Consider the following 14,657-nt stretch of genomic DNA (forward strand, 5'->3'; position numbering starts at 1 on the left):
GGATAAATACCAAGCAGCACAGTCACAGGATCGTATGGCAAGCGCATGTTTAGTTTTGCAAGATACTCTCAAATTGTCCTCTAAAGTGGCTGCAGTCATTCATTCCAACACCAGTAATGTATGAGAGTTCCTGCCACTCAATATCCACACCAACACCTGGTGCCATCAGTGCTCTGGATCCTGGCCATTCCAATAGACGTGCAGTCACATCTTACCATTGTCTTAACTTGCAATTTCCCAATAGCATATGGTTTGGAGCATCTTTTCATATGATTAGTCATCATCTGTATATCCTCTCTGGTGAGGTGTCTAGTCAAGTTTTCTGTCCATTTTTCAATCAGGCTGTTCATCTTCTCGTTGTTGAGTTTCAAGAATCTCTTGCATATTTTGGATGACATTCCTTTATCAGATATGTCTTTTGCAAATATTTTCTTAGAGTCTGGAGACTCTCTTCTCATTTTCTGGACATTATTTTTCCCAGAGCAGAACTTTTTAAATGTAGTAAAGTCTAGCTGATCAATTATTTCTTATATGGATTGTTTTGGTGTTGTATCTAAAAAGGCATCCCCATATCCAAGTTCATCCAGGTTTTCATCCTAGGTTATCTTCTAAGACTTTTATAAGTTTGCATTTTATATTTAAGTCTCTAATCCATTTTCAGTTAATTTTGGTGAAGGATGTAATATCTGCATCTAGATTCATTTTTTTGCATGTGAATGTCCACTTGTTCCAGCATCATTTGTTGAAAAGTCTGTCTTTGCTCCATTGTATTGTCTTTGCTCCATTGTCAAAGATCAGTTGACTATATTTGTCTGAGTCTATTTCTGGGCTCTCTATTCTGTTCCGTTGATGTATTTGTTTATTCTTTCACCGATACCACACTGTCTTGATTCCTGCAGCTTTATAGTAAATCTTGAAGTCAGTAATGTCAGTCCTCAGTCTTTTTTCTTCTTCAGAATTGTGTTGGCTATTCTGGGTCTTTTGCCTCTCTATATAAAATCCTGTCTTATAGCAGTAGCTAGCACTTTCAGTATAATGTTGAAAAAGATTAGTGAGAGAGAATATTCTTGCCTTGTACCTGATCTTGATAAGAAAGCTCTAGTTTCTGACCATTAAGTATGACATCAGTTGCAAGTTTTTTGCAGATGTTCTTCATCAAGTTGAGTGAGTTCCCCTCTATTCCTAGTTTACTGAATAGAGCTTTTATAACGAATGGGTGTTAGAATTTGTCAAATACTTTTTCTGGATCTACTTATATGATCATGTGATTCTTTGTCTTTGGCCAGTTGATGTGATGAATTACTTTAACTGATTTTCCAATGTTGAGCCAGCCTCGCATAGCTGGGCTAAATTCCACTTGGTTGTGGTGTATAATTCTTTTTATACATTGTTGGATTCAATTTACTCATTTTTTTGAGAATTTTTACAACTATATTCATGAGATATATTGGCTTGTATTTTTCATACAATGTCTTTGCCTGCTTTTGGTGTGAGAATAATGCTGGCCTCAGAGAATGAGTAGGAAATATTCTGCTTTTATCTTTTATCTGCTTTGGTCTTCTGGAAGAGATTATAGAGGATTGGCATAATTTCTTCTTTAAATATTTGGCAGAATTCACCAGTGAACTCATCTGGTCTTGTTGCTTTCTGTTTTGAACGGTTATTAATCATTGGTTCAATTTCTTTAATAGATATAGGCCCAGTCAAATTAGCTATTGCTTTTCATATGAATTTTGAGAGATTGTGCCTTTTAAGGAATTGGTTCATTTCATCTAGATTATCAAATTTGTTTATATTATTCCTTTATTATCCTTGTAATGTCCATGGAATCTGTAGTGATGCTCCTTCTTTCATTTCTGATATTAGTAATTATCTCCCATCTCTTTTTTCCCAGTTAGCCTGTCTAGATGCTTATTAATTTTGTTGATCATTTCAAAGAACTAGGTTTTGGTTTTGTTGAATTTCTCTATTGATTTCTCTATTTTCAATTTCATCAATTTCTGCACTAATTTTTCTTATTTCTTTTCTTCTGCTTACTTTGGATTTAATTTCTCCTAGTTTTTCTAGTTTTTTTTAGGTGTAAGCTTATTGATTTTAAATCTTTCTTTTCAGATATGCATTCAATGCTATAAATTTCCCTCTAAGCACTGATTTCACTGCATCCTACAACATTTTTAAAGTTATATTTTCATTTTCACTTAGTTCAAAATATTTTTTAATTTCCTTGAGATTTATTCTTTGATTCATGTGTTATTTAGAATTATGTTGTCTAATTTCCAAGTATTTGGAGATTTCCTAGCTATCTTTCTGTTATTGAATTCTAGTTTAATTGCATTGCAGTTTGAAAGCATACATTGCATCATTTCTATTCTTTTCAATGTATTAATGTGTATTTAATGGCCTCAAATGTTAACTCTCTTGGTAAATATTCCCTGTGAGTTTGAGAAGAATGTATATTCTGCTATCCTTGGATGAAGTAGTCTATAGATGTCTATAGATGTCTACAGTTGATTGATGGTGTTGTTTAGTTTCAAGTATGTCCTTACTGATTTTCTGCCTGCTAGAGCTTCCCTTTGCAGATAGAAAGGTGCTGAAGTTTCTAACTGTAATAATGGATTCCTCTCTTCCTTGCAGTTCTATCAGTTTTTGTCTCACATATTTTGATGCTCTATTGTTAGGCTTATACAGGTTAAAGATTGTTGTCTTCTTAGAGAATTGACTCTTTTATCATTATGTAATGTCCTTCTTTTTTCCTGATGGTTTTCCTTACTCTAACATCTGCTTTATTGGAAACTAATATGGCTATGCTTCCTTCCTTTTGTTTAGTGTATATCTTTCTTCATCTCTTTATTTTTTATCTTTATGTGTATTTATATTTAAAGTGAGTTTCTTGTAGACCACATACAGTTGATAATCTCTGACTTTTAATTGGTATTTTTAGACCATTGATGTTTCCAGTGATTATTGATATAATTGGGTTAATATTTACCACATTTGTTACTGTTTTCTATTCATTGATTCATTGCCCTTTTTTGTTCCTATTTTTGTTTTTCACACTGTTTTTGCCTTTTATGGTTTTAATTGAGCATTTTATATGATTCAACTTTCTCTCCTTTCTTAGCATATCAGTTATACTTTTTTAAAATGTTTCTTAGTGATTACCCTAGAATTTGCAATATATATTTATAACTAATCCAAGTCCACTTTCAAGTAATACTATATTACCTCATGGATAGTGCAAGTAGCTCATAAAACAAGGTGTTCCTAATTCCTCCCTTTCATCCTTTGTATCATTGCTGTCATTCGTTCCACTTACACATAAGCTATAATCATTGAATAGATTGTTGCTATTATTATTTTGAACAAACCGTTATCTGTTAGATCAAGTAAGAATAAGAAGTTTTTATTTTACCTTTACTTATTTCTTCTCTAACATGCTTCCTTTCTTTATGTAGATCTGAGTTACTGACCTATATCATTTTCCTTCTCTCAGAAAAACTTTTAACATTTCTTGCAAGGCAGAAATTCAGTCTTCATTTGAAGAACAAATGCCTTCAAGTTTAGTTTGTTTGAAAAAGTCTTTATTTCTCCATACCGTTTGAAGGACAATTTCACAGGATACAGAATTCTGGGTTGGTTGGAGTTTTTCTCTCAACACTTTAAAATTTATTCCCATTCTCTTCTTGCTTGCATAGTTCCCAAAGAGAAGTTGGATGTGATATTTTTTGCTCCTCGGTAGGTAAGGTGTTTCTTTTTCCTCTGGCTTCTTTCAAGACTTTATCCTTGTGATTTTCTGCAAGTTTGAACATGAAAATATACATAAAACATATTTATATGAATCTGTGGTTTGTTATCTGATGTTTCTGGGAAATTCTCAGTCATTATTGCCTCAAATCGTTCTTCCGTTCCTGTCTCTCTTCCCTTTCTGTATTCCCATTGTGTCTGTGTTACACCTTTTGTAGCTGTTGCACAGTTCTTGGGTGTTCTGTTCCACTTTTTTTCAGTCTTTTTTCTCTTTGTTTTTCAGTTTTAAAAGTTTCTGTTGACATATCCTCAAGCTCCGAAATTCTTGCTTCAGTTGTGTCCAGTACTAATTTGCCCATCAAAGTAATTCTTCCTTTCTGTTACAGTATTTTTGGTCCTCAGCATTTCTTTTTGTTTCTTTCTTAGAATTTCTATCTCTTTGCTAACATTACCAATCAGCTCTGAAATAGCGTCTACCCTTTTTTTCTTTTTTAGAGTCTTTAGCATGTTAATCATAGTTGTCAATTCTCAACCTTATAATTCTGACTTCTCTGCTGTGTCCGAGTCTAGTTCTAGTGCTTGCTCTGTGTCTTCAAACTGTGTTCTTAACATTTTAATATGCGTTGTAATCTTTATTAAAAGCCATACATGATGTACTGGAAAAAGGACCCTCCAGTAAACTGTAAACCTCCAGTAAACTGGCCTTTAGTAATGTGTTTGTAAAGTGTGAAGGGAAGGGATAGCATTTATAATTCCATGATTAGGTTCTCAGTCTTTTAGTAAACCTTTCTTACTGAAGTGTGAACTTTGCACAAACTTCTCAGTGCCCTCCCCCTGAGGTGTGAAGGGATGACTAAAGTGGGCTGGAGCTGGGTATTTCCCTTGTCTCAGCTAGGTTAGGCTCTAATAAAACCCCCCAAATTTGGGCTCTGGCAGAATAATTTCTCTTGAGGGCAGGCTCTGTTAAGACTAACAGAATGTTCTAGTGTATTTCATGATGGTGATTTTTCCTCTCTCCCTTTCTGGAAGCTCGAGGAGATTTTTCTCCAATATTTACTGTGAGAATTAGGTAGAGCCTCTGGAGTTGAAACACACAAAAGTGTGTGGGCTCCCGACATGACTGAACAGCCCCTGGAGTCGTTTCCTCTCATACTTGTCCAAATTCAGTTTCCAGCAATTCCTCAATTACAGTTTAAATCTTCTTTTGTTCTTCTCCCCAAATCCCCCCAGTACATAGTTGTATATTTTAGCTGTGTGTCTTGCTAGTTGTGGCATGTGGGACGCTGCCTCAGCGTGGCCTGATGAGCGGTGCCATGTCTGCGCCCGGGATCTGAAGTAGAGAAACCCCAGGCCACTGAAGTGGAGCACAAAACTTAACCACTCAGCCATGGGGCCGGCCCCTCAATTACAGTTTAGATTTTCCTACCCCAGTGCTAATTCCTGTGGAGGTTTCTGCTTCATCAAGTTGTGATTCCCTGTATCCCCTTTCTCTCTAATTTTGGGGCAGTGGTTTGACCTGAGACCTTCCTCTTCTGATAGATCTAAGACAAGTTGTTGATTTTTTCATTTGTTGAGCTATTTATTGTTAGATTGGAGTGACTACTTCCAGTCTCCTTAAATGCTGGACCAGAAACAGGACTTCTCAAATATGATATTTTACAAATGAGTATATATGTTTTCCAAATGTTTGAATATGAAGACTTTAATTACTTTGCCATTTTCTGCAATCTTGAAGTTTTATTTCTTTCCTCACCCTACTCCTATGAAAAAAATGTGCTGCAATTTACCTTGAGAGGGCATAACTCATGGCTATTATGTGTCTTCTATTGAAATGACCAGTTTTAGAGTCAGTTAAAGAACTACATGAGAAAAAATAGTTGTTACTTAGTAACAGTTGAGAAAGTCTTCAGTAAAAAGTGATATTCTGTATCTTGCTTCCCCTGATATGCCAGATGTGGTCCTCATTGAGTTGGTGTTTTCCAAAGGCTAATTCATCTTCAACAGACGAACGTTTAATTCTAGAACATACAGGTTGGAAAAATAACTTTAGAAAAAGAGACTTTATGGTGGATTTCATGGAATTCTAAAACTCTGCTAAGTGATGGCAGCATCTCTGGGACAAATATATATATAGTCCTCAAGTGATAACATTGAAGAAAATACAGTGAATTTTTTAAAACATCATTAATGTTATAAATATACTGAAAATGTAAGAGAAAGCAGTCCAAGGCTACTTACCATGGATACCCAATTAACGGTAATGATGATTAACTCCCTAACATTTCAGGTAAATAAGGCAGCTGTGTACTGGGATACTCATGAAATATTTCATAATTTCTAATTTCTGCCTATTTTTTTAAACTTTCCACTTTCAACAGTTTCCTTTAATTTTGTAAATCATAACTATTTACTGGAGAATCATAATTTACTGAGAGTTACACAACAGTTAGTCACAAAATTAATTGGAATTCAGCATGTGCTTTCAGTAATTCATCTTCTGCAGAATATGACAGAGTAGAGTTAATTAGCAGTGATTAAAAGAATAGTGTTTACCTCTAGAGTTATGTTTATGTTCCAGAGTTAGGACTTAAATGTCAATGTGCCTTGGAAGAAAATAACTAACCCAACTTATGAAAATGTCTACACATGGTTTGATGAACTTCAACACATGCATAAAAGGACATATTTTAACCAAATATGTTAGGAAAGAATTAAATGTGAGCAAACATCCTGAGAGGTAAGAACACTAGTGGATTACAAGTATTTTCCTTCTCCAGTGAGTGGGAGAAAATGATTGCTCCTTCAGTTGTCTCCAAACTGGCATTCTTGGGGAAATATGATTGAAAACAAAATCTTTACCCAACCCAGAAAACCTTTCCAGAAAGGTAATAGAGAGAGAAAAAAGTTTTAATATTGAAGAAGCATTAAACCAGAATGTGATGCGCATCATAGGCAATTGGCTAAGAGGTTCCACAGATAGGAAGACATCTCATGCTTTAATACAAACAAGCAGATACAATCCGTTACAGACGCATTTTCAAGCTAAACAATGACTAGTCCTCTAGTAAACACACTTGACAGTACCATTTGTCATTCATAGTTCATCCTAAACTCACCTGGTAATTGAAGTGACTATCTGTGTTGGCTGATTGGATTTATCCAGAAAAAAAACAAACTTTTCATATCTTTATGACAGGAGGGAGTTGATTTGGGGGTTTCCTTTGTGAGGAAGATCGGCTCTGTGATAACATCTGTGCCAATCTTCCTCCACTTTTCATGTGGGATGCTGCCAAAGCGTGGTTTGATGAGCAGTGCCACATTCATGCCCTGCATCCGACCCTGGGAACCACAGGCCACCCAAGCGGAGAGTGAATTTGATCACTACACCCCAAGGCTGGCCCTGACAGGAGGTAGTTTTACAACGTGAAGCAAGGCACCCACCAAAGTTAGGCACCCACCCTCCTAGAGAAGCTGGGCGAAAGAGGTGCTATCTCTTTTGATATTTGCGTTTCAAAGAGATGGCTCCCAGATGTTTGAGAAAGACATTCCTAGGTCAAAAAGCTGGCGAAAAGCATGTTTAGTTTTCAAATGGATTTATACCTTTAAAAGAGAAGATATTATACTTGCAAGTTTTCTAAAGTAAATGTTGTGAGAACAGAGAAGGGAGTGAAATCTCTTCCCTTATTTTCAATAGGGAGAATTAAGCCTACTAGTTTTAATGTGTATTTATCCTTACAGTATCAAAGTTTGCAGCTTTTGATAGTGGTCTGGTACAGTCAGGAGTATACAATGGAGGACTTAAAATAGAAAAAAATTAACATCTACTTCCTCCATGTTCTTCTTTCTGTAGGATATTCTGACAAGCCTAAACTCAGCCAATATAAACTTACATGAGAAGTACGAAAACAATGAAGAGACAGTGAGGGAACCAAATATAGCAGTAGGCTTCAACTGAATCTTTCTTTTAGAAATGCAAGAGTTAGAACCACATCTCCTTTTTCTAACTCTCCTACCACAAATTCAATCTGAGCGTGAAATTATTTGTGCCGCAGACTGTACCCCTGATCAAATGAGCACAGTGTGGAATAGGGGAGGCACCTCTTGGACAACAGCAAACAACCCCCAGGACTTCTCTAAATACAAATAGGGGTTCTTAAATTGTTTCAGTCACTGTGACAGTAGATGAGAGCTGAAACCAAAAGACCCATCCTCCAAACGAAAAGTTCATAGAGGATCGCTTTTACTTTAGGAATGCCTTTTGTGTTGGAGAAGATCCTGCTTTCCAAGCAGATAGCATCTCTCTTCCTCACATACAGTACTGTCTATTCTATGTTTCAGAAAACCAGAGGGAGGGAAACCATGCCCTTCATTTATTATCACTCCAAAATGCATAGAGTCTTGGGTTCTTTAAAGGCACTGCTGAAAGTGAACACAGTACTGAAGCTGAATTCCAGCACTATTAAATTATATATAGATAATGAGCTCTCAACTGCATTTTAGTCAGTTAATTATTTATTGGATTTTTCTTAAATGGCAACCTTCATTAGGAGATTAATGCAGGACACTGAATACCAAAGACTACCAATTAAAACGGATACATGAAACAAAACCAGCAATGTCAAATAGTATCGAAATTACTTATAAAATAGGTTGCATAAAAAAGACATGTCTGAAAGCCTTCTCTGAAGGTAAGTGGATCTGGGTTTTGCCAAATCAAGCTGACAAAGAACATTTGTCCCTGTAGTTTCAAGCTCTCTAATCAAGGGATGTGAGCTTTGTTGGCAACAGTTCAAAGTTTGTGATGATGCCTAAGGAAAGATGCTACCCAGAAGTTTTTCAAGGCCCTGCACTTCTGAGTGCATATTTGGTAGCAAAAGATGCAAAATACAAAACTTCCTAGGGTGCGTGTTCCTTCACATTCCTCAGTATTTAAATGAAGATGGTTGAGAAACTCTAGCCAGGAGCTTGCTTGAGGAAGATATATAATCTCTCACAAAGGAAATGGGGCAGGGAGAAGGAGGTTGAGGATGATGGAGGAAAGATGAAGAGAAAAGAGGTTAACCTGACCTCTTTTGCTTGGTGCTAAATAGCTGGTACTTCACTTTCCCTCTTTTTTGAGAAAGAAAAAACCTATTAGTCAGAAAACATAAAAGCAGAAAGAAAGGAATTTAAAGAACTAAACTAGTTTCAGGTCATCTTTTCTGGGTGGGTTTTTGGTCGACACTTGGGTTAATGTTCAGCCACATGTCTGCCCAAGAAAAAGTAGCCAAGAAGGTTAACCTCTTTCCCAGCCGCCAGCTTACCTCTTCTGTGCTAAATCTTGAGAGAACCCACGGTGTGTGAGGGCAGGTGCACAACTTCTCACCAGAAATGTCCAATGCATCAAAATTATTCTTTTTTTCTTCTCTGATTTTTTCCTATATTCAAAAATTGCTTGTCCTGGGTCGTCTTAGTTAAATGTTAGTGTAAATTTGTAAACAATTCCTTTTTTTTCTTTTTTCTTTTACTTATAACTTTACCCTGAGAGTTTTGAAAATCAAATTTGATTTCTAGAGAAGCACACTTGGACCCAAGTCCTGTCATCAAGACTTCCCATATTGTACTAACGTACATTTTTACTATTTTCAGTTTATTTGTCAGCACAATTCATGTCTGAAGAGTGTATGGGTAAATATCGGTTGTGAATTGTTGCCAGTTTTGGGTTGCAGTTCTTTAAATTACTGTGTTCTTCTCCTAGATCCCTAATTCCAACAGGCCCCTCCCTTTTATTGCACCAATAAGGCTGGAACGGTCCCCGAGGGTGTGACCCACTTGGGGGTATATGTCTTTGATATTTTTCAAGATTTCTGCTTACACCGTTTGGCCTCTATCCACATCTCTGCTGCTCAGAAGACCATTACAGAGACGGCATCATTGCAGCACAGTGTGACATGAATTATGAAGGGAGAATAACTCTCTTTTCAGCCTGAGGCAGTTGCCTTTTTGGTAATTGTGCAAGTGAGGCAGAGCAAAGGGGTAGAATCACAAATGTGAACACTGCCACAAATAAAAATTAAACTGTCATCGGATTACTTTTACATACTTTTTTCCACATGTGGAGTTTTTTGTTTTCTACAGCTTTTTAGCCCCTTCTTAAAGCAGTGAAATCTTTTTTTTCCCAGAGAAATTTATCACTCTCATATAGAAGATGTGAAAATGGAGCTGCTATGTTGTGAGGGAAGTGTGTTGAGGCTCCATGCTTTCTTTTCCATCTAAATTCCTCTGTGATGCCCTGATTATTCCATGGAACCCCAGGGTTCCAGGAACCCAAGTTTGAAAATCACATTCAAGTCAGTAATACATCCAGAATTTTTGGGCCCATTTTCCTTATTAAATATTCATACAGTCAAAAGAGCTTCTGACCTCATAAATAATTGTAACTTTTAAAAGGTTAATTTGACAGAACCTCACACATGCAAGCCTGTTTCAATGTCTGAGTCCTCTCTTCCTTGCTGAGCTCTTAGAGCTTTTTCACTTAGAATTTAAAATATACCAATTTGTATTGTATTGATCATTATCTCTTAATTTCCCTCTTCTCTTCTAGACTAGAAACATCTAGAGAACAGAAACTGCAGTGTATACTTGCCTGTATTCTAACACTTAGTGCAGTGTGTAGCACTCAAACTCTCTGAGCTTGTTTCTGTTGATTGTGATGATTATAACTCCCAGATTTTGGAAACGAACAGTTTTGGAAAAAATCTGAATTTGACTGAAGTGTGTTCCTGTTCCCCTCAGCTGACTCTCGGCCCTGATCTCTCTTTTCTCAGAGAATTTACTTTAGACGATTTATAAAGGTCAACTCTTTCTCTCCCCCTTTGAGATGGAAATCATTTTAAAAGCCTCCTGCCAGTTTTACAACCTGGGACTGTCTTTCTCAAGGACCTGGGAACCACCTCTTTGAAATGTAATTATCCAAAAATGTAGTGTCCCCATGTCCCACCTTCTGCCAGGAGAGTAGAACCCAAACTTTCACAGGACACCTTGCTCTAAGTTGCAAAACTCTCTCCTATGAAAATATGAGAAAGTTACTTTTCCTTTGAGTAAAACCAATTAGCAAACAAAGAAGGTCTATAATTCTTCTCACCAACCTCCCCCCACCCCATCTCTTAAAAATCTCTAGCCCTTTATTTTAGTGAAATTGAGAGCAGGCTGAGCATTGGCTTCTCCCCTATTGCAATAGCCTTGAATAAAGTTTTCCTGACCTGTTTAATTTTGTCTAGTTCAAGTTTTGCTTTGACACAGACTTCTACTAAACAACAAAGCAATTATTCCTCTGCTCAAACTTAACTTGCCGTAATCATATGAAACTATATTTTTTCAGAGTGATGAACAGGTTGTTTAAAAAAATGTCCCCTCACTGCCCACCTTGAAAACTTTTTGCTGTTGGAGTTATGAAAAGGAAAAATCTGGAGAAAATTGTTTCAATAAAACCAATAGGGGCTGGTCCCGTGCAAGTGGTTTAGTTGGTGCGCTCTGCTTTGGCGGCCCGGGGTTTCGCCAGTTCAGATCCTGGGTGTGGACATGGCACTGCCCATCAGACCATGTTGAGGCGGCGTCCCACATAGCACAACCAGAGGGACCCACAACTAGAATATACAACTATGTACTGGGGGCTTTGAGGAGAAGAGGAAGGAAAAAAAAGAAGACTAGCAATGGATGTTAGCTCAGGTGGCAATCTTTAAAAAAAACAACAAAAAGTTGAAATGAACTGGTTTGTACCCTGTAAATACAGTGATCAGCCTTATGCAAGACATTGAGCCAGTTTTTCCCATGTGTAAGGTATATCTTTTATGGAAGTGCCTTAAACACAGCAGTAATTTTTTCAGGCCACGAGGGAGCTCTTACGGGCACTAAAGGTATATTTTACAGCCTTTAGTAGACTCTAAATGTTATGCTCCTTTCTTCTTGATAAAGTAAGAGAATTTAAGTCACCCAGGTTTGGAGGCAAGGAGAGGCTCATCTGAGCCAATTCTGTATCTTTCTTTTCAGCTGGGCTGTCTGCTTCAGGCTTTGTCCTCAAGGCAGCACCTGAGCAAACACCTAACTATCCATCCTGAATTCATCAAGAGTGAGTTGAGGAGAGCAGAATCAGCCCCAGGAAATACAAGGAAGTAAACCAATTTCATTACATTTTAGGCTGAAAATGATCTTTGGGGTTAGAGCGTTCCCTCCTTTCATGCTGGAGATGAAGAAAATGTGGACTTTCTTGGAGTCACACGAGTTAATGGTAGAAATGAAGCTGGGAATTAGGATTCATAGAATCCTAGTCCACTGCTTTCCTATGATTTTATGTCTGTTTTTGACATTTTTCTTCTATTTTTGTCATTTATCCCTCTGTCCTTTGATTCTGTTTCCAGGCTGTTTCACAGAGATTCCATAAATTCATCCACTCTACGAATTTATGGTGTACATGAGTCATTCTGTCAAGGAATATGTATGTTTTTAAAAGAACAGTGCAGAGAAATATGAAATGGAAAATCATGAACAAGCCATGGTGGAATTTCTTTCTGCACGGTGCATGTTTTTGGCACTGAGAGAAGCTGCTTTCCTTCATGTGCTCCATCCCCTGTGCTATCTCTGCTACAGAAAGCAAGCTCTGGCATCACAATTCAGTGGCAAACACAGTCTAAATAAGAGACAGATTCTGAATACAGAAGAGTATCTGAACACAAATGACTTCAACATACAACTTACAAGAAGGTAACCTGGTTTAATTTCATCTAACTTTTCTCTATTTAGACGACAGAAACCCTTAGTTGGTACATTCTCATTTCTCTTTACTGGGAGGAGAATTAGATTATAGGGAAATTAAAAAAAATAGCCATCAGTGCTTATGGACAGTTCCACCTTTTTTTAATGGCTGTTTCATTCCTTGGCTTAAATAGAGTCAAGTGAAGAAATTCCACCGTAAAAAGATAATCAATTAACCAGCTTAAACTTACACACACAATCCCCCACACATAACATACGTTTCTTGATCAAATAGATCTGCCATGTAATGTGTAGGGGATTGGTTCATCACATTTTTTCACTTTCTTCTCCTCTAAATAGACTTTCTCTCCCCACCCTGGACACTATCAGCTTCTAGTGTCATTAATAAGCTTTTATCTTCATAGTTTAAGGACACTGCATTGGTTCTAAAGCATATAGGCTGTTTCTGTGCTCAGCTTCCATGTGAATTTAATGTCATGCAGCGTTTCCTAGGTTTTTTGCCATTCTAGCCTATCTCCTGGAATCTTTAAGATATTACTGTTTTTCAGATACCCCACGTTCCCACAGTGCTATTCTTTGAACAGGTAAAATCTTCGAGTGGAACTGACCTTTTAGCGGATCCTTCATTTTTATGCTTATTAGCAAGTTGAACATTTTGAGAACAACTTTCTGAGATTTTTTTAAGGCTGTGGATCCATTTTGTAGTTTTCTTCCTGTAACTAAAATACCTTTCTCTAAAAAGGAAGAAGTGACTCTGTTTGACATTAAACATTAGAAAATCTATATGAAAAAAAGTGTTTAAAATACTTATAGTAATTCTCAGTGGTATCAAATATTATGAAAGAAAGTGGCAGGAAACATATTAATAGAAAATGTTTGAATTTATAAATGAAAAAAAGAGAAAGAACGAGGATATGAGGCAAGTATCATTAGGGCACAGGAATGAAGTCCATTTATTTTGTTACTTTTATGTTCCCTGTATCATTACTTACAGTTTTATTTTAAAATTATATTAAATATTAATGTGAGAGGAACATCTAAGTATGGGCTAATTGGAGTTATAATTTGGTACTATTGATACATTGAATATATTGAAAGATGAGAAGGTAAATTTTTTCTGTCGGTGAAGTTTTAGAGAATAATTGATCACAATTTTAAATACCAAACCTGGAATTATGATGTCATCAGTAGCATTTTATGTTTCTCAGGAAGTATTATGATGATAATTTTTAAATTCTCAGAGTAAAATTCATTATTCAGTGCTTCAATTAAAAATTATGCACTCAGGGGGCTGGCCCCGTGGCCGAGTGGTTAAGTTCGCGTGCTCCGCTGCAGGCGGCCCGGTGTTTCATTGGTTTGAATCCTGGGCACGGACACGGCACTGCTCATCAAACCATGCTGAGGCAGCGTCCCACATGCCACAACTAGAAGGACCCACAACGAAGAATATACAACTATGTACTGGGGGGCTTTGGGGAGAAAGGAAAAAATAAAATCTTTAAAAAAAAAAATTATGCACTCATAGCAAACTGCAGAAAATTGGATTGAATACACAGTATTAGATATCAGGCATTTAAAAGGTTTCAATATTTAAACAATACTGTCCCTACAAGAATGAAAACTCCTGGGGCCATCCAAGTGGCCTAGTGGTTAAGTTCACGAGGTCCACTTTGGCAGCCTGGGTTTCACAGGTTCTGATCCCAGGTGCAGATCTACACACTGCTTGTCAAGCCATGCTGTGGCAGTGTCCCACATACAAAATAGAAGAAGACTGGCACAGATGTTAGATCAGCAACAATCATCCTCAAGCAAAAAGAGGAAGATTGGCAACAGATGTTAGCTCAGGGCCAATCTTCCTCACACACGCACACACACAAAGAATGAAAATTCCTTTAGAGTTGTGTTTGTTGTCTGTTTTGTTCACTACTGAATCCCAAGTATCTAGAACTTGTGCCCTAGCAAAAATTAGGTACACAGGAAACATTTGCTCAATTGATGTCCTGGACCAGCATTTCTCAAAGCATTGTCAGAGAAACACTGAGAAACATTCCTTTTGTTGTTAATGAACATTCTGTGAAAGCGGGTTGTCTGGTTAAAGAATTTTGGGGACCACAGCATACAAGGGTTACATTTTAGATATTCAAATTCTATATTATCAAATG

The sequence above is a fragment of the Equus caballus genome, chromosome 27, assembly GCF_041296265.1.
Source record: "Equus caballus isolate H_3958 breed thoroughbred chromosome 27, TB-T2T, whole genome shotgun sequence".
In the NCBI taxonomy this organism is placed as follows: Eukaryota; Metazoa; Chordata; class Mammalia; order Perissodactyla; family Equidae; genus Equus; species Equus caballus.